The sequence below is a fragment of the Anser cygnoides genome, chromosome 1 (assembly GCF_040182565.1).
Source record: "Anser cygnoides isolate HZ-2024a breed goose chromosome 1, Taihu_goose_T2T_genome, whole genome shotgun sequence".
NCBI lineage: Eukaryota > Metazoa > Chordata > Aves > Anseriformes > Anatidae > Anser > Anser cygnoides.
In genome coordinates, this window is record NC_089873.1 from 11,096,680 (window position 1) to 11,123,243 (window position 26,564).

The 26,564-nt window shown below is 35.3% G+C and overlaps 2 long non-coding RNA genes across 2 annotated transcripts in view; one reads left to right on the plus strand and one right to left on the minus strand.

Annotated features, from left to right (window-relative positions):
* The first annotated feature begins 200 nt into the window (after nt 1–200).
* The window catches only part of LOC136787001 (uncharacterized), a 113,269-nt gene continuing 86,905 nt past the window's right edge, over nt 201–26,564 (plus strand). Inside the window, exon 1 of the long non-coding RNA XR_010826682.1 lies at nt 201–371. This is a non-coding gene — a long non-coding RNA (uncharacterized lncRNA). The remainder of the gene's footprint in view (nt 372–26,564) is intronic.
* On the minus strand, nt 9,575–22,068 carry LOC136786992 (uncharacterized). The gene is made up of 2 exons (XR_010826658.1): nt 21,819–22,068; nt 9,575–10,909 (listed from the first exon to the last, which is right to left on the minus strand). It is a non-coding gene; the product is annotated as an uncharacterized lncRNA (long non-coding RNA).

A 26,564-nucleotide genomic window follows, 5' to 3' on the forward strand; every position in this document is an offset into this window, starting at 1 on the left:
CCTTTACTGAAAAATCATGTTTAGAACCCAGAGTTTTTATTTCCTTTATTGTAAAATAAAGACAAATTGTAACTTCTTTGTTTTCTATTGCCTCATGATAATAGTAATTTTAGAAAATCACTGGTAGAACAACAGCATAAATAGCAATTCAGGGTATATGACAGTAAAAAATGAATTTGCTGCCCTTTTTGTGTTATGACGCATAGAAGCTGTTCACAAACTAATCTGGATTTGCATTTTAAGAGGCACCCACTGATCTTTTTCCCTGTGAGCTCCTGTCACCTGCACATTCCGGCAGGACAGACATCTTTCTGCTGTTGTACACTGCTGTCTGCATCAGAGAAGGAATTGCTGAAGGAACTCCTTATGAGGTAAATATTTTATGTCAAACATTTAATGCATTAAATGGTTTACTTATGCTTTGAAGGGTGTAAGTTTATGCTTTTTTATATATTTGAAGTAATTGTGTGCTTTTTGCTTTTTTTTTCTTTTTTTTTTTTTTCTTGTACCTTTAATCCTCTGTCCTTTGAGTTTGTTACATAATCATTGATTTAATTTATCATTTGCATTGTCTGGCCTTAAAGCTTTACCACACAACAAAATGAACACTTTAAGGAGTCAGAATACTGATACCAAAAAATTTTCCCTGAAATCCCCTGTGCATAAAGGATGATTAATTTCACAGCTGTGAATAAGGCCTGGCCTTACTTAGTGTATACAATGTATAAACAATGCATGTACAAATTTATATGTAATGAAAAAAAGAAAATAGCATAAAGTTTACTTGGCTAAGAACAAACATTACATCAGTCTAATATTTGAAATTCCCCACAGATAGGATGTATTCCTCGGCTTTGTAAAATGATAATTTGATGGTCTAATAGTTTTTTATAGAGATGTTATAATACCAGGCAGATGTTTAATTCAGATATAGTCCATAGTACTAAAATCATGTGTTTGCATTTAATATAGCTACACCAGGATGCAGTAGATACATTGGGTTTTAATCAGGAAGTTTTGGTTTCAAACAGTGTGCTATTTCACAGAATAATTTATGGAATGAGAACATAATGTTTTTCAAGTTATCTCAGTCCAATCTCTTTAACTAAGAGAAGTGATAAGAATGGGATTATACTCATGACATCTATCTTTATAATTGGGTTTGGATATTGGGTTTTAATTTTGGTCATTGCCACATGCTGTATGTTTTGATTTTAAGTACCAAAATGCTGCAGATGTCACAGGTTCTGCTGTTGTGCATTCACAAATCTGCCTCAGTGTTAGTACAGAGAAATTTGACATCTATTCTAAGTTTAAACTCCTACTGGGGTTTGGAAAACAGGGATAAGATCCAACTTATAACCTGAAACATCTAAATGTAAGTGCCTACATCTGAAATAAGATCTCAGCTCCCATTACAGTCTGTGTCCATCATCCAACACAAGCTTGTAGTGACATTTGGGATGGTTGCTCTAGGGTAACCCAAATGACCATGTGGATGAGGCAGGTCAGATACGGGATCCATAGGAACATAGTGCTCTTTTGGACCATTGACTAGAGTACAGGTAGGACACCTGACGGCATCCTAGATGGCACTAAACACCCCAATAAAAGGGCAACTGAATTGAATTTTTATACAGTGTAGTCAATGACACCTAGGGGGCTATTCAACTCATCCTAAAGTAAATACCTTCAAAGTAAATAACTATTTGGGGCAAGATTTGTTTTAAGAGCATGTGCATTTAATTTTTTAGATATGTTAGGGTAACTGGTTCAATTGCATGGAGGTGGCAGATATGATGCAGAACTTCTTGGACAGTCATATTCTTCTGGCAGCTGGAAGCAAGGTAGGCTGCCCAAAGTATCTCCAATGGCACTTCTTGCCTATGCCTGTGTGTGGGTCTCTGAATCCCACACCAAACAACTCTCCAGGTTCCATTAAAGTTATCTTTTCTTTTACCTCACATACCGGGTAGCATTTAAATCTAGGTGTTTTTGTGAGATAGATTTCAGCCTACAGGTTTTCTCTGCCTGTATGTCAATTGGCTGTCACATATGAGACATCCTAATAATGTGTCTCATGTACATTGAAACAGCATCCTTTATATTTAGTGACCAGATTTTCATTTTTTTTAAAGTATTGAGTAAAGCATATCTCATATAATGTTTCTCTTCCATTAGTTTCAAAGTGAATCAGAAGGACATTTGTAAAATGACAGAAGTAGAAATGGGTGGTCCGTAATTAACAAGTAAGCCAGTGGCAGAGCCAGAATGAGCAGATAAGTCTCCATAATCTCTGGAAAGTCCTGATGGGTGCACAAAGTCCACCGGTAAGGGCTTCAATCACTTTGTGTGTCTTAAGCCTTCAATGTTTATTTCCTAAGGTAATTCTATAAATCTTGGTCATTGTGTTCAGCATGTAACTTCATCTTTCTCTTTGAAAAAGAAAGAATATGTTTATTTTCTTTCTTTTTTTTCCCCTGTTTCAAGTTCATTTATGCAATATCCTGATAGATTAATATCTTGCTAACACAGAAATCTGTGGATTTAATGAATCCAATAAAAAATCAATAAATAAAAAAATAAAAAAAATGTTTGGATTATCAGGGAAAAAAAATGAAAATCACTGTTTTTCTCCTTGGGCTACTTAAGTTATCAGTTCAGAAAAACTCCAGTTTGCAAAAAGTCTGAACTTTTGCTGAGGGAAAACAAACAAACAAACAAAAAAACACACCATAACAGAATGATTCACTGACTGAGTCAGAGCTCCCTTTCCTTTCTCCCTCTTCCTTTCTCCCTCCCCATTACTCTCCCCATGCACTCCTGCCCTTCTTAAAATGTTTCTTTTCTTTTGAAAGCTGAAAATAAATGATTGATATCAGCAAGCTACTTGGCTGCTCTGCCTCAGTCCTCTGTTCCTAGTAACTGATTCAATCCTGTTTTCAGCTGTTCTAAGGAAGTCTGAGGCTTGCATGTGTTGGTGAGTGCTGTCTGGAATAGTCACTCTGCATCTGTGAGTTATAGTCCTGGAAAAGCACAGCCAGACTGAGGCTAGGTTATTTCTATATGGTGAAGAAAGGGCAACGCTGGATTTTGGCATACTGTAGCCACTGAGTACCCGACTTTGCAATTTAATGTGATTTTAATGCAAAGGCTTTATTTTGATGACAATATAGTATATAAAAACACCTGTGATTCTACTGACCTCATTTGAGGGTGTGTCTGATAACTTTTCAACAAGGCCTGAAGGGAAAATTCCCACCTCTCAGGCAAGTATTTAAGGCTTCATTCATATTGATTACACCTTGCTCTTTGAATAGCTTAAGTGATTTTATAGTTATCTAACATGAACAAAGGAGACAGAATTTGATCCTAGGCAAATATGTGTGTGTGCAAGAGAGAAAAAGAGAGGCTGGAACCATTTTTCTGAAACTGGAGTCTTGTTGTTTTTAACATTCCTATTTATAGTGGAAATCCTTTCCCTATAGTCAATCCAAAACCTATTCAAGTCAATAGGTTTTTGGATCTCTGTCATCTGCAGCTATGGCAGACAAACAAACAAACTTTTATGAACTGTAATATGACCTAAGTACTTTCAGCCTCTTAGGAAAAAAAATAAAAAATAAAATGAAATCTGGCTTTGGGTCATTTCAGGGAGCTTACTGAAGTGTTTGTTTCAACTGTGTTTTGTTTCTAAGCAATTTCTAAGCAAAGGGAAGCAGGAGAACATGTAAGTGCACGTTTAGTTGTTTTAAGTGTCTTGTGCAGGAGCAGGTTTGAATACAGTTTGAAAACATTTTTTTTCCCTGATATTCTGGTATTCATTATCAAGCTTAACAGCACTTTGAGGGCAGAAAATCACCAAATGTCAAAAAAAAAAATATATATATATATATATAAATTATGCTTGAAAACGTCCAAAGGAAATATTACGCATTGAGCTGGCATGAGCTGTTGTTGTTTCCTTGATACACTGGTTAGTACCCAGCCTGAAGTGTTTCATTTTGTCCACGTGCTTGAGATTTGAGATTTGTGGCAACAAGTCCGTGAAAGTATCATTATTCTTGTTTATGAAAGTGCAGATATTCTGAAGATGAAATAACAAAGCTTAAGATGGAGTCAACAACTGACAAGCTTCAAATTGTTCTCTTTCCTCTGAAAACTCTTGGGGTACCTACTCACTTTTTTTTATGAAAGAAGCTGGATAGTTATTGGCTTTTGGAGGTTAATTTCTTGGTAGTTTAAAGAGAGAAAAAATAGAGGATGCGAACACTGCTACTTTGTCCCTGGTTGGCATAAGGTACTTAATGAGTTCACAAGAATATTGTAATGAGAGATACAATGCAAAAAATGTAACATTGAAAAATGTATTAAGTAAATCACTAGGGTCACTAAAATAAGCTATTAAAATCCACAGGACTGACACCTCTGGAAAATCTAGCTGTGATGTTTTTAACATAGTGTCTCTGTCTATTTTTTTACCTTACCACTTTGCTGGACAGTTTAAAAATGAGTGACAGAATAAATGTGTTGGCAACTGAAGCTGGAAGTGTTGGAGTTGCACCAATGAATCTGTACTGAGGCATAAACACATTTGCTTCTATTACCCCTGATTCTGTTGCATAACTTCTGGCATAAAAACAAAGCAGAAAGATGAGGGGTTTAAACCTTAAACTGATGCAGCTGTTTAGTCTGGTGCAGTGGAGTCAGTGCCTGCATAAGATGTTCAGCTAGGAGATTGAATTCTTGCCACAAGTAAGAACTAGCAGTGAGGTTCAGTTCACTTTCTGTGTTATGCCAGTCAACCAAACCTGCGCAAAGATGGCACAGTCTTCCTCTGTATTTAAAAGGATTCTCACTTGCTCCTTTCTTTATTTATCATGATTCCTAAGGTTACAGGTGATCTCATTATTTATCATTAACTCAGTGAATCTCAGTAAGATCAAGCTTATACCTACAGAACTAAGCCAAGTTTATGATTCTGCTCCTGTTGGAAGGAAAAAATCTTACTGAATTGTTGGCAGCTCATAAGAATTTGACACTGACTCGAGTGAGTTCTGGATTTTCTTTCTACTCAGTCATTTAAGTACATTTAAGTTCTGATTAGCATCTTCACTGGACAAAGTCAGATTTGGAATCTGTGTTCATTCCATGAATGTAGCTTCCAAAATATTTTCTTTTTACAAAAAAACATTCCACAAGCATGACTGAGTACACTCCTGTTCTACTACAAGCTATTTTATTAAAGAAAACTTTTTATAAGTCTATGTAGAAGTGTCAGTAAAAATAGGCAGAAGTCCTTTTAATGAGCCACAGTTCTACAAACCCTTAAGTCCTTCAGGAATTTTTACTATTTTAAAACAGGGGGCTCAAAGATAGGTTTAAAATTTACAGTTTATAAATAAAAACTGATTTAGGACAGACTAATCCAGATTGTGCCATTGACGCTCAATCCCAAGTCTTTTGAATCTTTTGCTGAAAGAAGAGGTAAAATTTTGGAACCTTACCTCCCATGGGTGCCTCCTTTGCTTGATATAGTAGGCTTTTGCCATATGAATTTAGTTTAATTATATCCCAACAAAATTTCATTTATAAATGTGACATTCCAAAGTATCTGGGATGCATGTGAAATCATTTTAAATACTATATTAAAGGAAAACTTTTCAGGTCTCAAGAAAGGTATGCATATTTTCAAAATATGCTTATCTACATTTTATTTTATTTTTTTAATTAATTATTTTTTTTTCTTTTCCAAGTGCTAGTGTCATTACAAATGTTAGCAAATTCAGTTTGGAAACTGATGTAAAAAGGTATGAACTGACAATCTGAAATAATAAGTTTTATTTGTTTGTTTCCATAGGGAAAGGAAGAACTTCATAATCAACATTTTTGACTTTCCTGATAAAACAAGACATAACTGATCCTAAATTTACTAAAGGAAAATGTTTTTTTTCCTGCACTTTTCCTTTGCAAGTAATGAAATATGAATGACAAGAGCATTCTGAGAGGAAAAAAGCCCTGCCTGACTTAAGTCAGAGACATACATCATGACCTTTCAAGAAATAATCCAGCAACTCTCCTAGGACAGTACCTTGGGGATGTTCCTAGGCAAGCATCCTGTCTGGCCTGTTTAAAGGCAGTCACAGGGCAATATCATATTAACATTTAGTAGCAAGTACAGCTGGGTTTCCCCTGGGGTACAAAATCTGGCCAGGAGGGTGCTACTGAAGATAAATCAGGTATAGAAGTGAAAATTTGTTCATTAGTTTTGACTCGGGGACAATTCTGCAATATACATAATGAAAGTCTTGAAATATCCCAGTACTTTTCTGCTAAAATATCACAACATAATCCATGGAGACTTATTCCATATTCAGAAGAAAACTTCAGTCTTCATGAGCATTCAGAATTTAACTTGACTTTGAGAATGCTCAGAAAAAAAAAATGTCAGTTAGCTAGTGCTTATTGTAATGACTTATATCTTCATCCATTGACAGCATAATTGGAAACTAGGAACTAATCATTTAGAGATTAATTTTCTGGATTCCTAATTCAATTTAAATAGTTTCAGATTTTTCATGTTATTATATAGACTGAGTCCATTGTTTAACGTACAGGGTGTACATGGAAAAACACATCAATAATTCCTCTCTATTATTATTAGCATAGAAAAATCAGGACAGAATCGGATTAATAGAAATCAGTTGGTAAACTGAATGGAAATAATACCTTCTGTCCATTCACATTAAATTTATACATAATTCTGGATTGGCTTACAATAACACCTTCCCCCCCCCCCCCCCAAAAAAAAAAAAAAGTATATGGGTATTGATTAGTATTAATTAAAATTCAGCAACAACTAAGTTGATAAAGTTGTCATTCACTTGCCTGTGATGTGAAAAACAGATGAAAAAGCCTTTGAGTTGGGATCTGGCATTAGCTGGATTTCTAAATCTGTCCCAGATCAGCTTTCATAAGATTTCCAATGCAAAAAGAAGCATGCACACATACATGTGCATTAACAGTCAACAGAGTGACCTGAGTTTTAATGTTGAGAATAGAGTTCTTTTGGGAAACTAATTCTTCCTTCCTAGATGCCCTGAATTCTGAGATGCTATTGATGATAACTGTGACTAAGAAATGCAATACATATAGAATAGATCATTATTTAGTATGCAAAACCACCTCATTTCACCTAGTAAAAAAGATGTTCACATAAGAGTGGTTGTAAAAGTCCAGTCTGGAAGTAAAAAAACACTGCTGATTTCTCTAGAGTAAATAAACCTTTGGCATAGGCTGTTCTTTGAGCATTCTATTAATGTGTCTGAAAATAAACCTGCTGGAAAGAATCTAAGAAGATTAAAAAGAACAGACAGAGATGTAAATAGTGTTATCACCTGTTCATTTTCAAAGACAATGTTTTACTTGGATACTAGCAAGTCCAATATTTTCTGTTTCTATGTATGAATGATAAGATTTTGGTTTCTAAAGAAGAGTTTTTAGATTCAAAAGGTTAAAGTTCATTTAGCATTTAAGAGAGAAATGAGATCAGTATTAGTACTGCAAACGTTTTTCATTATGAAAATTTAGTTATTGGCTGGTTCAGAAGTTGAAAATACCATGAGGAAAGCACACGACACTAATCTCCTTCATGACAGTGACAATTCCCAGAGCTGTTTAATACCAGTAAATGCTCACATGTATTTGAAAAAGAGCAGTATTTCATATGGATAGAATCCAAAATACCACAGTTATTCACATTTTAAAAGCATTTTTTCGAGTTTGTTCTTCTCACTCAGTTGGTAGTCTTATATTTTTTGTTGAAAAGTAGATTGCAGGTTGATTTTTGGCAGGTATTTATTGTCATTCAAAGTCAGCAGAACTAGAACAATATACCCTGAGGAGTTACAGTTGAGGAACCACCTTAGAGAGCTTCCAAAATATCATCTCTATTTAGCAGATTTGATAGTTGTCTCCTTTCTTCAGCACAGTTCTTTGAAGCCCAGCTGTCTTTTCCTGTTTCTAAAACAGTGTTATAAACTGCTGTTTTTCTGTATGTTTTCAATCTAGCTACTCATTCTTTTTACGTCATCTCTCACATATTCATTTTATTCAGGATAACTTCTGAACTTATTTTACCTTAGGACCTTCCAAATAAAAGATATTATTTTCCAGCTTCTAAAATATTTCAGTTTTTGGATCAGCAGCATTTAAGCCTTGATTCAATATTTTCTTGATTTCAGTTCAAGAATAAAACTAATATTTTTTTTCAGAAGTGGAATTTCTTGAGTTCCAAGGATTCCTCATGGCTTTCATAAGATAGATTTCAACTAAGAATTTCAGTACTAAAATAATGTTGGTACCAAAGCAAGAATTAATACCCATGTTTCCATCTGCTCACCTGTTTTTATTCTTTACTACACTGAAATTTCAATTAAAAACACATTGGCAATAATAATGTGAACATTTTGTTTGTTTGTTTGTTTTTGTGTTCATAAATACTTTTTAAAAAGCACTCCCTAACTAGTAGCACTCCCTCGTAGCAGTCACTGATATACTTCAATGAGATCTTGCTCATTTCCCTTTCATAATAAATAGATAGATAGATAGATAGACAGACAGATAGATAGATAGATAGATATTATCAGGCAAGTATGGTAATGCTTCTTCATCCTGTTTGAAAATCTTGAAAAGCCTAAAGTTCACCCAGTGCCTCTGGAACTGAGAGACACCAGATTTATTTAGATTTATTTATTTATTTTGTTAGTTAGTTATTTTTATTTTTGCTTCTAAACACTAACAAATAATGTGAATGTAAACCATTTTTTTCTACATAAGCAATCAAGTTAGCATTGAACTTCAAAGTATATTCAGTAGAAAAGTGTGATTCAAACACAAATATGTGTGCAAGGAAGGCAACGTTTATAGACAATGACTTCATAATTCTCATGTTGCCTTTGTTATAGATAGTAAAACTTAAATGGCACAACCAACAGAAGACTGTTAATATGATAAGGAGAAAACAAATCCTATAGCATACTACACCACAGCCAAAGATAAATAAACAATGAAAGGTACTATTACTATACCTAAAGGTATAGTACTATTACTATACCTATTGTTACATTTCGTCATGTCTGTTCAGATAACTCCTTGAGAAAAATTAGATGTAGTCATGCAAAGTTCAAGTAGCTTGAATCTATTTTGGTGGAGTGCATTGGAACTGAAGATCTGAATCACCCCTGCCAATATACATGTCTTTCACATAGCCCCTCACTTCAGAGTCACTCTTTAAAACATGGCCTGGTTATATTTCCTTTGTTCTAGCTGCAGTAAGAGCCAGAGGTACAGGATTTGTTTGAACAAGTGCCCTGGACTCTCTTTTGAGGTATTAAGCCAACTTTCTGTAGCAGCCAACTTAGATTTGTCTTGGAGAATTTTTCTAGGTTGCAAAAAACAAGTATGCCGTGCGAAATTTTACTATAGTCTCTTTGTGCTTTATTTGCATTATTTATAGTGCAATTTGGTAAATGCAATATTTTATACACATATTCAGATAACTCTTCCACTGTAATGAAGGTAGACAGAATGTTTGTTTAATAACAAAAACCCAAATCAACACCTTACATTAAATACCACCTGATTCAGTGGATCAGAACCACAGCATGCCAGGTGTTTTAGGGCACAAAATAGCCTCTGAGCTATAGAATGCAGTTTAAGACAAGAAATATGCTACACATGGTAAATCGCAGGGACACACTGCTCAGCATTGCTATATTTTATATAATTTTATGTAGCAATTTTTAGCTAAATGATACATTTAAGGAACAGAGTGGAGGAGCATCATGAGATAGTAATGGAAATGTTTGTGGGAAAACCTTTCTAACCAAGACAGGTAAGTAAGAAACTGACCAAGGTGGTGATGCAGAATAACATCATAAATCCAAGGGATTAAAGAGATGATTTTCCGATGCTGAATGAGAAATAGCAGAAATGGAATGAGACTTGTATAGTTATCTAAATTGAATACACTTTCATCTGCTCTGAAGGGAATAAGCAAAGGAACAATTCTCCATTTAAGATCACAGAATCATAGAATGGTTTGTGTTGGAAGGGACCTTAGAGATCATCTATTTCCAATCCCCCTCACACTGCAGGATCATTATCTGCTAGAAGACAGGCATCTGGAAGGTCCAGACTAGCTCCGTTTTCTGTTCTTGGCTTTGTGCTCTGAGAGGTTTTAAGGTTAAATTGTGCCAGTGAATGGTTGTATTTAAGAAATGAATGAAAGTTAGTACATCAGCAATTTTAGCCCTCAGTCTCTGAATTGACTTTTACTTTATTGTACCATGTATGGCCTTTGTTGGACAAGGATATTTAACTACACCTGGGTGTTTAGTCATTTTTTCTCTTGGAACTAATTAAATTCAATATGTTTTTTATTAATTTAATTGAAATCAATGAATGTGTATTCAGCTTTTGTCTCACGACCAGAGATATTCAGTGCTGACAGCATTTATGCAATACATATTTATATATAAAAACTTGATTCAGTCAAGCTAAGTTGTCCCATCTTCTATTTTATTCCAAGGCATTTTAGTGTCAAGTCCTGAAATGTATACCACCTCAGTAGTTGTATATACAGTTGTTGCAAGAGATCCATATCCTGAAGAAACTATTGAAATAGATTATAATACATGAAAAATTGTTATGTAACCAATAGTGCACATTTGGTAACTTGGTTTCTCATTGGGCATGCCTAGATGGAAACCTCCCATGGGGAGACTGCTAAGATGAAGCGGTATGAGTCTTCTCCATGAAAGCAGGAGGTGCTGAGAGGCAGGACTTCAGAAATTCTGTGCAGTACTCCACAGTGCATCATAGACATGCTCTGCTTCAACTTCTCTCTCTGAAAAAAAAGCCAAAGAAAAACAGAAGTTCCTCTAAATCTTTGTGAAAACTGTGAGGGAGGTATCTGTGGAAAGATGATGTAGCCTGTTAAGTATGTGAAACTAAACTGGAGTGCCATTGATTGAAACATCACTTAACAGAAGGATTACTGAACAGGAATGCCATTTAGATGCAAGCATTAGGGCATTCACACATCAGTATAAAGCACATATTTTGCAAGAGATAAATTATGCTTTAAGAATGGATTTTTGGTTAATTATACATGTGAATGAATGAAAATGTCAATTATTTTAATTACTGCTTTGTAAAATAAGCATTATTTCATTTACTCTCCCCCCACCCCCACCCCACCCCCCCCCACCCCCAGTTCATTGCATTTGTATTGCAATGGAAATTGGGCAGACATCTGTGTTTAAGCGTAACTTTTTGATTTCAGTGGTCTTCTGTAGGTACCTTAGACTGTTCAGCAGAAAACGTTGTAGGATCAAGACCCTGGAAATCCTGCTAATGTTCCTAGCTTATGTTAGTCTTCTCATAACTTTAAAAAGAAGAAAATTACACTTTGGATATTTTACTCTTTTGATTTCACGTGTTCCTTATCTTTCTCTTTTTTTTTTTTTTTTTTCCTAGTCAGTCCAGGGCAGAATTGTGAAGCTTGTGGTGCTCTTGTGAAATTGTCTTGTCTGACAGCAGAAGAATGGTTGATATGTCTAAGACTAAAGATGTGTTCTTCAATTTCATTGAAAGCAAACTCAAGTAACTATATTTAAAAGTTTTCCATGAAATCCCATAGGAAGAGACACCATAAAATGAAGAGACTTACATTTTCTTGTATTTGTCACTGCCTTCAGAGACTAATTTTTCTTCACTATAATGGCTTGAATAGATACCTGATGGACCTTTGATATTTTTTATCACCCTTCTTGCTCACAGATCTAAATTTTCAGCATGTAAAGGATCACATATCTTTATAAAAAAAAAATAAATCCAGTGATTGCAGAAGCATCTTGGTTGGCTGTAACACTACAGAATTCTAGTTGGGTCAATGAAATCTATATAAATTGTACACATATTCTTCCAAATTATTTAAATGTTTAAGTGTATTAGAAACAAAAGAAAACTTTATAATAATTTAGCCCCATTGTTAGACGGAGAATTTTTTAAAGCTAATGCAAGGAAGACAGGTATATTTATTAAGTGTTTCTGTGATATATTTGAAAAGCAGCAAGCTTCTTCGAACGCAGTGATAGGAGATTGAGATTTTTTTTTTGATGAAAATTCTTTTCTTTTAAATGACAAATTCTTGACAAATGCATAGTAATTTGCATTGGAAAAGAGTAACTGAGGTCCACAGTAGAATTTTGGACTGAACATAAATAAATAAATAAAGATTTTAAAACCTAAGAGAACAAGTGCCCAGACTGGGAATTAACTGAGATAAAGTTGATAGAAATTCATGTTAAACTGGGAACAGTCGATCCTCCGCCTGTGAGTCTCACAGTAAATTGCAGTTACAAAACAGAAACAGAATGGAGTAAATGACCCATATATATATTGTAATACCATTCTTCTTTTTCTGAGCCAAGAACTTATTGTTCAAAGTTCAAGTAAAATAACATACCAGATCTTCCCAATTGAGGCTGACTAGTCATACCGAAGCAAGGACACTTTCATATATTTTTGTGTTATCATGATTGTGTAAGGAAAGATTTTCTTCTGCTAGTATGTAATTCCAAACAGTAGAGCATACAAATAGGAAACAGATTTTCTTCTGTATTCATAAATCCTAAGACTCAAGGGCTGTAAAATAAAATGATTTATGGTTCTGAGCATCATCAAAAGTAAATTTTAAAATATAAAAATAATTGGGAAGTATGGAAATGAAAATTTAACAGGATTCACAGTCCTTCTGATGTTTGGAATTAGATCACTAGGCTTTTTTTTTTTTTTTTTTCCTTTTTAATATGATCTGTCCTCATATGATTAATATCAACTCTCACAGTATGCTATTTTCAAGAGTACTTTCTAAAACAGCTTAAGGAAAAAAAATCATATTGCTCATTTAACCATTTTGTTTTTCATTTTTCTTTCTGCATTCTTTAGCTAAAACAGCTACATTCTTTTTAGTCGATCCAGATAGTGAATGATTTATAAAAGCTCTGAACCAGCTCTGGATTATGAAAACAACTCTAGAGTAAGACTACAAAATGATCTGTAAACAATGTTTATTCCAAAGAGAGTGTTTCTTTTTTAAACTCTTCCTATTTCTTTCTATTGATTTTAAAGAAGAATTTTGCTTTAAGATATATTGTGCAATAAAAGTCCTGTGGAGAGGGGAAGAGGATTAGACAATAGGAGTGGCAACGCTTCAGAAAGAATTTACTCCAACCATTTCCACTACCCCTTTTTGTATCTGACACTTACCTTGCAGCTAAATGGTTAATATAAAAATTATTTTTATATTTATAAAAGCATATTTTCAGTTCAAGACTATGTATTAACATGCATTTTTACTACAAACTCCTCAAAAATAAGGTTGAGGAGAGATGCTTTGGAAAACCACAGCCTACAAAAACAAAGATTAAATACAATTCCAGTGCGCATACTTGGGAGACTTTCTGTTGATTTTATTAGGGTTCAAACTGAGTCATAAGATATTTAATGCAAACTCCAAATGGATTCTGTCAAAAACCTGAAGTACCACAGAAAAATTATTTATTGTGTATCAGAAGCTCCTCACTATGGCAGATATAAAATAATCCAACATAACCTGTGGAATGAAACACTGTTAGAGTCTGCAGAAAGACAGACATGGAGAACACACATGCAGGGAAACATTCAATTGAATTTTAGATGTTTAGATGTCTAGATTTGAACTAAATAAACTTTAATTTTATTTAGTGGAATATAACCTATTTATTTCATTAATCAGGTCCTATTTTTTTTATATTAACTTTTTTTTTTTTTTTAACAAGATAATATATATTCATCTTCATGAAAGTATGCTGTATCATATGTGTGTCATGCCATGTGTCCCCTGAGGCAAAGCTGAGGCAAAGCTGTCCTTCCTGGATCTCACTAGGCATAAGAAAAGAATGCAAGAATGTTTTACAGCTGCTCAGAGGAGAAGGAAAAATTGTAAATAATTTCTGAAAAGATATATAAATTATAGTATGTCTCTGCTGTTCTAGTTTTTAGTCATGTTTTAACTAACCCAATGAAAATATTCATATCTGGTTTTATCTCTGATGTTCTACCTGAGGAAAACAGCTGTACAGGTGAATTTTTTAAACAGATGGTAACATATATCTTCACTGAAAGTATGTGAAGGGAGATGAGCACTCAGTAGGGATTTAGAGTTTGTCTTGACTGTTTTTAAGGTAATCAGTAACTTTCAAGTTTTCATAGCAGAATCAGCTTATGGGTAAGCTCTTCTCCCCCTGCAGCTACTGTAGAGTCTCCATTTCTCAGATTTTCATACCATTTGTTCAGCCAGTCCAGTTTGGGGAATTTTCTATGGAAATAACTGTAGTTACGTATCCATTATTTTCTTAAATTCCAGTTTCTGTCTCCACTGTTTTTGTCTTTTGCTAACTTCATGTCAATCAGGGAGAGAAGAGACTAATGTTCACCTAATACTTTGTAAAGGAATTAAGGAAAGCCTTTGCCAGTTAAGGCTTTAAGAACTTTACTGGAATGCAGGCTGTAAGATCTCAAAACTCTTTCTGCAAAGGAAGGAATGGTTTGCCTGGGATGAGATCCCAAAGCCTGTGGCTGAGTGAAGTTCTCCCTTGAGGCACCAAAAGTTTGGTCTCATGTATCAGATTTTGCAACCAAGCTTTAATCAAGTTCACTGTTGTTCTCTATCATATGACATAGACAAGAACATTAAATTTGTGGAAAAGTCGCATAGTCAAAAGAATGGGCTTGCTTTAATAATATTGTATTTTGACTTTTCTTAAAAAAGTGTTGTTTACAATTCTCAATTTGCTTGTAAGAATGAAGAAAAATATCCTAATCTAAACTGCATACATCCCCTGGATTTCCTTTAAAGATATACCTATTCTTTAATTGGCTGAAGTGTTTATTAATACAGAATTATATACTTAAGTCTCATGATGATGAACAATTACAAAAACAAAATCCAAATGATAGTTGAGGAGTGCAAATTGCATAAAAATGTATAGCCCCAAAAAAAGAAAGTTTGAAGAATGAGGTTATTGTTTCTGCATGTGTCTTATTTATTTTATGCACTTTAACATGTCCAGATGGCAAGTTGTTGCTTCAGAGAAAAAAAAAATAACAAAACAGAAAGAAACAAACAAAAAACAAGATCAACAACAAAACAAATAAACCACCTAAATCATGCACTGATACAATCACAGTAAAAAACAAAACTATAAATAATGAGGATATATTTTTGTGTAGGTAAGTACTTCCTGCATTATCTTTTTGGTATTATGTTTAACCACATAGTAAATAGACAACTAAGATATATATATATATATTTTTTTCTTATTATTATTTTTAATAAACTCAAAATTTTATTGCTTTTAAGAAAAAAAATCCCAAATATGAAAAAAATCAGTTTCATTATCGCATCACCATAACTTAATCAGCAGTTACTTGTCCTAGTTACAATTCTTAAGCATTTTGCAGTAAGTAGTAGTGTGAAAAGCTGATACATAGGTTATTTACACTGCATTGTGTGTACTGAAAACATTGGCTTACAAAAATCCAAATGGTGTTAGGCATTAAACATATTTTATCCCTTTACTTCATGAAAAGATTTCAAAGGAAGGTATACTGAACATAGAAAAGACTAGGAAGTAATATGAGAAGATAGAAGAGAAATATGGGAAGTTATTAAAAATGTGACAAATCAGGAAAAAATGAGGAAAGAAATAGTATGAAGAAAAAGAAGAGAGAACTGGAGAAAGACAATGTGAAAATGAGGCTGAGATGAAGGCACACATTAATATTTTTAGTAAAGTATTTCCAGACTAATGTAATATATCTGTAGTATTTTATCTTGATTATATTTTTTATGAAGCATAATTCCATGGTGTACTGGACTTCCATGCCTGTGCTCCAGCCTTCAGATTTTTGGCACTTTTTGGATCTTCCTTTCTACAACATTAGTCTCCAATAAGTCATTATATGTTTTGCTGAGCTAAAGTTTTTCTCATATTTATGCAGCTTCCATTTAGAATCCATCAGACTTAAAATTGTATGGTTAGCTTGTAATACAAATTTTATTTTATAGGGAAAAAAATAATTCTTGCATAAATTCTGGCTAGGACAAATGGGTGAAGGAACATTCCCAAAACATATGGGTTAAATTAGCGCCTGCTGAGTTGCAGTGCCAGCAGTTGTCTGATTTAATGACATAATTTCAAATAATTAGAGGGGGGTCTTGAGCATCCTCCATGTGATTTTCTGATGGATTAATTTTAAACAGAGACACAGGGAACATTTGGGACAACTAGTGTGAATGTGTTTCTGTTGGTTAACAGTTAATAATTGGCCTAGTTTCTTGTCTCATTTCTTCTTCAGGAAAACATAATTAATTCAAGTGTGCTGGCCAGTGATATACGTAGCATGTGCTGCAAAAGGATAACTTCTGGAGTAAAAAAAAAATAGAGGTCAGATGGTCAGAGTGGGACAGGAAGCAAGACTGAATCAAGATGAAATGTATTGATCAAGCTCAGTCTATTACCTCTTCTTAGGCCAGGAATATTTAAAAATATGAAGTTATTTACACTCAAATACTTATAACAAAGTAAAAGAACCTTAGAGTTGTCATTTTAGATGCTGATCATGCTTCTGGGGTTTAGGAATGAAAATAAACCAAGAAAGTCTGGTTTTCCCTGTGCCTGAGGAGTTCTTCCTAATAAATGAATTAAATATAATCTCAACGTTATTTTCAATGATTGCTGCAAAACCATTCTTTTGTTTCAGCTTCAAAAAAATATCTTTTGTTTCTTGACGTTAGATGTTATCTGTTTTTAGGAGGTGCTTTTCATATTCTTAAGACTAAAAGAATACTGTAATTATTTCTTTTTCTCTTTTAACTCTGTATGCACACACGTAGAGGCAGTTATATATCTGGAGTGTCAGTTAGGTAACTGAGATCAGAATCTGACCCAAAAGTTATTTTATGAAAATGTTATAAAAGAGTGTAGGTATATGTATTGAACACAGAGAGTCATTTAGAAAGTGATGTGAATAATCAGAATATAAATTCAAATTTCAATGTACCAAATCACCCAAATATGGATTACTGGAATCTAGAAATAAAAACTACAGGGACAGGAGGCTGGATGTTTTCTGAATGAAATATTTAGCATATTTAGCTCATGAGTTGATAATAATTTTGAAACTTGAGTAAAACAGTTGGAATTGATAATTTTTACTTTGCAAAATTTTTACTTTTTTGAAAAAAAAAATGGGTTTCTTGACAGATTTTTTTTTGTGGTTTATTCATTAAAGAATTCCAACTTTTTACCTTTGAATGTACATACAGACTCTGAGAAATTTCCCATATTTACATTTTTTAAATTACTTTCTCTGTACTTGTGTCTGCTTAGTCAAATGGAGTAATAGAAGAAATGAAAATGAATGGAAATTTCTAATTTTCCAAGTGAAATCACTTTAATGTCAGAAATAGATTTTTAGGAAAATTAATTTTCAGTACAAACAGAATGAACTTTAAGTGAATACTTAAAAATATGTTGGCAAAGCAATTCTAAACAGTCACACTCAAAAATAGTGACATCTATATGATCTCTTGCATCAATATCATTTACACAAACTTACAGGAGGTAAATCAACATATTAAGGACAAATGTTGTTTTTATTTATACTTGCTTCCATCTTGAAAAAGTTAATTGTGTTCTTGTATTAAAAATAAATAAATAAATAATCATTAGCAATAATTTTACAAGCTTTAAAGACAGAAAGGACTTCATCAATCAGCTGCTTTGTTTTTTCTTTAGCACACTCCAAATTAGTATGGTAGGGAACTGAGAGCAGTCCAGATTCTGACCTCAACTGTCTGACCTGATTTTCAGAAGAGCTGAACACTCAAAGTTTAAGCTGAAACTAGCAGGTCGTGCAGCTGTTTGGTTTGCTTGCCAGTCAGCCTGCTGGCCTGAAAATAAGAAAGCAGCATCAAATTGGCTAAGAACTGGCAAAGACAAACATTGATTATTAACAGTAATAAAAAGGTATTACTTTTATAATGGCTTGAACTACTTTATTTTAAGAAAGAATATGCAGTATATTTAATTTATTTTGGAATACGTCATCATGAAACTTAACTGGAAGTTTTAACTCTTTTTAGATAGTGGTATTCATATTACAATACCTAGTGTAATGTTGTAGACTTGATAGGAAAACATTGTCCAATCTCTGTGATTTTCACAAGGGGCTTGCGACAGAGTCAAAACATGTTTTTTCATTGTACTGAACTATTTTGTGTGACACATCTTTCCAAGAGTCTGAAAGTTTATTATCTATATAAGCTGCATTATAAAATTAGTTATTAATATACTGCTTAACTTTCTTAGAACAGTAAAACTGGTGAAGTAATAGAAAAATTGTATTCCCAAATGTGGGATTCAGAACAATTTGTTTAAGAATCAAAATCTGCACAGTTTAAAAAAATCTACTGCTTTCATGGTGCAGTGATGGAGCACATATAACACCTTAAGTTACATTAGATGTTGTCTAAAAGATTACCATAAGTTCATTAAACTGGCAGGTACATAATAAATAACAAAGAAACAAATTATTGCTTAATCACTAAGCTTCACTCCATTGACTTTAATTTACTCTAGTTGAGACTCTGTCCCACAGCCTCCACCTCTTTTAACTTGCAAAGATTGGAACTTCCAAAAAAATTTTTTTTTGAAAAGCAATTATTGTAGTTCATGTTCTCTTTTTATCTTTAATATTTAAAACATATGCATTAAAATGAAAAGACTGAATCATTATAAATTTGATGAAGATTAAGATCCAGTGTCCAAGTGGAGATCAGTAATGAGTGGTGTTCTTCAGGCGTCAGTATTGGGACCGGTGGTGTTTAATATCTTTGTTGGTGACATGCACAGTGAGATTGAGTGCACCCTCAGTAAGTTTGTTGATGACACCAAGCTGTGTTGTGCAGTTTACATTGCTGGGGGAAGGGTTGCCATCCAGAGGGACCCTGACAGGCTTGAGAGGTGGGCCTCTGAAAACATCATGAAGTTCAACAAGGCCAAGTGCAAGGTCCTGCATTTGTGCCAGGGCAATCCCAAGTACAAATACAGACCGGGTGGAGAATGGATTGTGAGCAGCCCTGAGGAGAAGAACCTGGGAGTGCTGGTGGATGAGAAGCTTAACGTGAGCTGGCAGTGTGTGTTTGCAGCTGAGAAAGACAACTGTATCCTGGGCTGCATCAAAAGCAGCATGGCCAGCAGGTCAAGGGAGGTGATTCTTCCCCCTCTACTCTGCTCTTGTAAGACCCCACCTGGAGTAGTGTGTTCAGCTCTGAGGCCCCCAGCACAAGAAGGATACAAACATATTAGAAGGAGTCCAGACGATGGCCACAGAGATGATCAAAGGGCTGGAGAACCTTTCCTATGAAGACACACTTAGGGAGTTGGGATTGTTCAGCCTGGAGAAGAGAAGGCTCTGAGGAGACCTTATAGCAGCCTTCCAGTACCTAAAAGGGACCTACAGGAAAGTTGGGGAGGGACTATTTTGGGGGGTGTAGTGATAGAACAAGGAGTAATGGCTTTAAACTAAAAAAGGGTAGATTTAGATTAAATATGAGGAAGAAATTCTTTACTCTGAGGGTGATGAAACACTGGAACAGGTTACCCAGAGAAGCTGTCAATGCCCTGTCCCTGGAAGCGTTCGAAGCCAGGTTGGATGGGACTTGGGGTAACCTCATCTAGAGGAAGGTGTCCCTGCCCATGGCAGGGGGATTGGCATTAGATGATCTTTAACTTCCCTTCAAATCCCAACCATTCTATGACTCTATGATTCTATGATGCTTTCCATGTGCTCTTTTCTACATGTTCTCTGTTCTCCAGTAGTCTTCAATGAGCATAGTGAAATAAGCTTAAAATAGCTGCCCATGTGCAGAACAGCCCTTCACTCATTCTTTATTAGAGTAAATGTATAAATAAAACTGTTTTTAGCAAAATCAGCCTTATCCCTGTTATCCACTTTGTCTCTAGTATCAGATGGGAGAGTTTCTAGAAATGTTGGGCCATGGGAGGGTGAAGTCATGCTATGTTTAATTTTCCTCTGACGTCAAATTTATTCCAAGGATTTTTCTTCCATAGTCTAAAAGCCAGTTTTCATGGATCCATTGCATTTCTTAATGAGTCCCAGGAACAGATCTCAGATGTACTAGATTATATATATATATATGTATATATATGTATATATATATATATTTTGTTTTCTTTCTTTCAGAATATGCAACTCAGGGAATACATTATTGTAAGAACAAAAAGACTTTCAGAGGGAGACCTAAATTAAAATCCAGAGCAGAAATGAAAGATGAGATGGGAAGAGAAGAGAGGAGAGGAGAGAGGAGAGGGAGGGGAGGGGAGGGAGAGGAGGGAGGGAGAGGAGAGGAGAGGAGAGGAGAGGAGAGGAGAGGAGAGGAGAGGAGAGGAGAGGAGAGGAGAGGAGAGGAGAGGAGAGGAGAGGAGAGGAGAGGAGAGGAGAGGAGAGGAGAGGAGAGGAGAGGAGAGGAGAGGAGAGGAGAGGAGAGGAGAGGAGAGGAGAGGAGAGGAGAGGAGAGGGGAGAGAGAGGAGAGAGGAGAGGAGAGGAGAGGAGAGGAGAGGAGAGGAGAGGAGAGGAGAGGAGAGGAGAGGAGAGGAGAGGAGAGGAGAGGAGAGGAGAAGAAAAACAGAAAGAATTTTTTATTTTTTCCTGGACTTTTTAATGATTGCATAGATTACAAAGGACTGTTTGGGAATTGTTGAACAGGAACACAAAATCACTTACTTAATTGATCTGGAAAAAAGCTATGTGATTACTGTTAAATTTTATTCTCTTAAATAGGTGAAAGAGTAAATAAGTATTGCCAAGATCTGAAGCAATACTTAGCAGTTCTTGTAAGCTAAATCTGCTTTTCCTTACATCAGCTGGCATACAATGCTACAGTGAATGTTCAAATAATCAAAACAGGATTCTTCCCATTTCAATGGTTCCTTGAGGCTTGCGTTCTGTTTTCTTTTTGGCTCTATACAGGATACCTCAAAACAAATTTTAGTACTTTTACTTCTGTATTATCTACTTATATATATATTTGCGCTTAATATCTACCATTTAGATACTGTTATATTACTGTTACTTTCTTTGGACTATGAAGTCCTTGCTGCTTCTCACTAGAGGAGTTCAGAAGTCTGAGGCAGCGACAGCAATAGAATGCATTTTATATCTGCAAAAGTAGCTGCTATTTCAAATGAAGTAGCTGATAAACCTTTTATTTTTTATTTTTCGGAACTTTCTTGTGCTGTGTCACCCCACAACCAGTTGGAACATCAGGCAAACAACAACATTGCATTTTGCATTAAGTATACTTGTGAAAACTGGAAAAATAACAAGAAAAACACATGGCTTATCTGCGTAAGACACAGAGACTATATTTACTTCCAACTCACTGAGAGTCAATAGCAGCAGATGGAGTCCATAATTCACTAGGTCTGGGGCTTCCATTAACTTTGAATGAGAGTCTCAAGCCAAATCCTCATATTTCTTTGATTGTTTAGTTAGCTTTTCTAGCAAAGCAATCTACAAAGAACATCCATTCTGAGCCCTGCTGTTCGCTTCTCTAGGTCATCACTGCTACTCAGTCAGGGTAGATCCAGACTACCAAGGTCTTTCTGAAGGGAAAACATACCTTTTTATCTAGCTAGTTCTCAATGAATCCTCCTCAGTCCTCATAGCTGGGATGATAAGGGCTAAATTTCAGCTGAACCTTAGTTTCTTTGTTTTCTTCTTTCCCTCCCCCCTCCGTCCCCTCCTCTCTCCCTCTCTCCCTTCACCCTCCCCCTCTCCTCCCCCCACCTCTTCCTTCCCTTTCTCCCTCTCCTTTGTGTGTGTGTGTGTGAAGGGTTGAGTGGGAGGAGAGGTGAATCATGTTGCTCTCAATTTTTTAGCAAGCATCTAGCCTTTTTGCTGAAGCGTTAATATATTTTTATTTTTTTTCCAGATGATAACTTTGGTGATTTGGTTTCTCCTTTCTTTTTCAAGTGCTGAATTTCTTTACAGATATTCATAGTGCCACAAATTCAAAGACAGCTGGGGAATCTCAGGGATGATTCCCTTAGCAAGGTGCAAGGGTCGATCCACCAGTGACATTAGATGTCAGGTCAATAATTACTTTCATGGTACATGGAAATTTCATGACAGCTGCAACTAAATGCCCTTTTAATGACAACACATGGTTGGGAAATTAACTGTGATTGCATGTGTGTCCATATCGTTTATGGAAATAAAATTTGCAGTCTCCTGAGTGCCTGTTCAAACTAAATAATTAACTTATCCTTCTATCTTAGATGAACTAGTGACACTATGTTGGTGTTAATTATTTTTCCCAGGCAGAGAATTTGGCAAAAGTTATATCACCATGCTATTGGTATGTTTATGGGACAGACCAATCCCCTGCTGTGGGTAGCGTCTGAATGTCTTCCTCAATCATACAGTGTTGACCTTCCCAAAACAGTTCATCTCTGAGTCCTTCTAGTTACCTTTCTAAGTGAGGCTAGAGGTAAAACAGGCTCCAGTAACCTTCTCCCCAAGGATTTAATGCTTTGTGAGTCTTCTGATTTAAAAATTATTTTATCTACTAATTAAATTAAAGTAAGTATCTCAGTCATATTGCCTGATTTATGATGACACTTGTTCATAAATAAATAAAGTCTGTACTGCTTATTTTTCACTCATGAGAACAACCTGTGACTCCACTTGGGATGCCGTTCAAAGTGATGAGAGAAGTACTGGAAATACTCCATATACTGGAAAAGGTTTGTTTGAATGGTGGATGGGCATGCTGAGCCTTTAACCTCTTCATCAATCTCATGATTTCTCTTGGGAATGAGCAAGCACTTTCCTTTCAAAGGATTCCTTGGCAAAGACTGTGCATACATTCATCTTGCCTATGGCCTCCAAAATCCACAAACAGCTTATCTGTGAGCCATCCTTTAAAGAATGTATAACAATCTCACTCTTTGGTTAGGCAGTAAGCTCTGCCTAACTACTGATGCATTTTTGACAAATACTGGTATTAATAGCTGAGCAACATTTTTTGTCTGTTTTGAGCGTCACATGGAAATTAGCTTCTTACTTAGAATGAAGTTCAAACCAAACTAGGTCTATAATGGCAAATAAAACAGACTCCTCTATTTGATATCTATAAAACAAATGGAAAAGAAAATAGGATTCTTCTCTGGCCCTAAGGCCAAATGTGTTGTCATAGTTTACAAAAGAATTATGAAATTCCCAAACCTCAAAAATGGTATGGCCATATCTAATCTGCAGTGGGCTTGTGATGTTCCCCAAAGTGCCCCTGAACACTGTAGTTTCCCACACCATGTCCAGTAGACGGTCCAAAACCATAGTAGAGCATTTTTTTAACCTGTATGCGTGACTGTGGGCCAGCTTGTGCACTGGATATGTTTCATTTGCCTATATCATCATACAGCCTAATTATCTGCAAGGTGGTAAACTGAAGTAAAGAGATATTTTGTATGTGTGGGAGAAATATAAAAAACAGATAATGTTTTTTAACTCCTCTGTCACGGATGAGAAACACAGGGATATAATCTGATTCCAATTACATTCATAAGAAACAAAAAATCACTTCCAGGCAGGAAACTCACAGCCCATTTCCAGCTTTAAGCAAAATGTCATGGCCAACTTATAAACTGCTTAAAAATGGCTTTATATAATGAAAGTGCTGACAGACCTTTAATTATATCCGTGAGTGTGACTATATAGCAGAATAATTTTGAATTCTTCTTTGATTCTTGAAGTCTGAAGCAATTTTAATTCACTGTGAAGTGACATCTACCAGAGTACCAGTGTGAGACAATTTATTTTAATATTTAACATATGGAATTACAAACTGATCGCTTCCTAAATGTCCATAACTTCTGCCTGGGCTCCAAATTAATCCATTAAATTAAAAGTATCACCATTAATAACAAATGGATTCCTTTAACAGTGGTACAGAGGAAATAATATATTATTAATCCTACTGATTTTTACATAACATATTCTACATAATAATTGTCATTACAGCTACAGGAAAAAAAAATCCATATAGCATTACCTAATGCTTGAAGGTATATGGCCTTTTATCAGCATATTGTACTTTTGCCAGAATTTAAGTTTGTTGAAGACTTGCCCCTGCCAAGTATCTGCATGTCTGAAGGATTTTCCTTTTCTTTGCTTTCTGTCTCTTTTTATAATTTAAGTGTTACAAGTAACTCAGTTAAATGTGAATTGTATAGCTGTGATGAACTAGGGACTCAAGTATATGTTTAAGCCCCAGCCCAGCAAAGAATTATATGTTTATCTAATGTTATTCCATGTAAATAATCCAGCTGATTTTGATAATATACATTTACATTGTGTAAAATAAAGCATGTCTGTACCTATCTTATCTTATCTAGTTAAAAGGAAGAAATTTTTTTACTCAGAGGGTGGGGAGACACTGGAACAGGTTGCCCAGAGAAGCTATGGATGCCCCATCCCTGGAAGTGTTCAAAGCCACGTTGGATGTGGATTTGGGCAACCTGGTCTAGTGGAAGGTATCCTTGCTCTTAGCAGGGGGCTTGGAATTAGATGCTCTTTAAGGTCCCTTCCAACCCAAACCATTCTATGATTCTGTGATTCTATCTCACAGTACCTTACAGTACATATTAGCAGTGTCATAATTTCAGTTTAATGGAATAGAAGTGCAAATGAAGGACATATGATCTTTCATGTAGGATCTGGCTGATAAAGCTCAGATGCAAGGAGAAGAGAACACTGAAATGTATTTAAACATATATAGTAATATTTATCTCCCCTCAAAGTCCAGTGCAAATGCTATTCCAAAAAAAAATGTACTAGTCCTAGATACCTGACAAAATATTAATATATTTAAACTTTTACCAAAGATTAAGTCTAGACATTTAAGTTGTGATTTTCACACTTCTGCAAGAATTCATTGTTAGCACACTAGTGACTTATGTATCTGATGGAAGGATGTTATCACAAACAAAGAGGTCACTTGCAATCCTTGGAAATAATTAGAGGATGTAAGTTGTACTACCTTGCACATGAAAGATATATGTGCTCAAAGTGCTTGTTAAAATATTTTGGGAAAGTTTTGCTAGTGTGGAATATAACAATCAGTATGAAATAAATATATAAAACAACACTTTCCCCCCTAAATTTAATATTTCATACCAGATCCTTTTGATCACCTTGGCTAAACATCCTTTTCTCTTAAAGTCTACTTAGTAAAGTCAAAAATTCATTTTTTTTCTCTATGTAGATATATTTTTATATATGATGAGATATATTTTTTTACAGATGAGCTGTAGCTGTTGATAGCACTGCAACGTTTTTAGCTAGTGTAAAAGGCTTTAATTCCACTTACTTCAAAGAGGAAAACTAGTTTTGATTTCAAACACTGCTGAGGTCAAGATGGGTGATTCCAATGATGCTAGTGGACATAGGTTCACTTATTGCATCTTTTTATGTATCTAAGCAGTGACACTAGCTGACATAGAGATCCAGAAGCTCTAAAGGTATTTGTGGGAAAACAAGATGAAAGGATAAGCCACGGATTAATTGTAATATACTTGTATATATATATATATATATATTTTATATATATATATTTCCAGAGGTACCTTGACATTATGGAGAAGGGTGCAGATAAAAATCTCATGAAGTTCAACAAAGAGAAGTGCAGTGTCCTGCACATGGGAAGGAACAACCCCAGGCACCAGTACATGCTGAGGGCTGCCCAGGTGGAATAAAGCTTTGCAGAAAAGGAACTATGAGTCTTGGTGGACTCCAAGGCAATATACAAAGGCTGCAAAGAAGGCTAATAGCATTCTTGGTTGCATTAGGCAAATTATCACCAGCAGGTCAAGAGAGGTGATCTTGATCACCCTTTATTCAGAACTGATGAGGCCACACCTGGAGTGCTGTTTCCAGTTCTGGGCCCTCAATACAAGAGAGACATGGGCATACTGGAACAACAGAGGGCCACTAAGATAACCAAGGGACTGGAGCACTTGTGAGGAAAGGCTGAGAAAGTTGGGACTGTTAAGCCTTGAGAAGAGGAGGCTCAGGGGGATCTTATCAATGTCTGAAAATACCTGAAGGGAAGATGCAATGAAAATGTAGCCAGGCTTTTTTCAGTGATAACCAGTTTCAGGATAAGAGTCAATGGGCACAAACTGGAACACAAGAGGTTCCATCTAAACATCAGGAAGCACTTCTGTATTGTGTGTTTGATGGAGCACTAGAATAAATTGCCCAGAGAAGTTGTGGAGTCATCTTGGAGGTTTCCAAAAGCCATCTGGACATGATCCTTGGCAACCTGCTCTGGGTGTCCCTGCTTGAGCAGGGGCAGATGACCTCT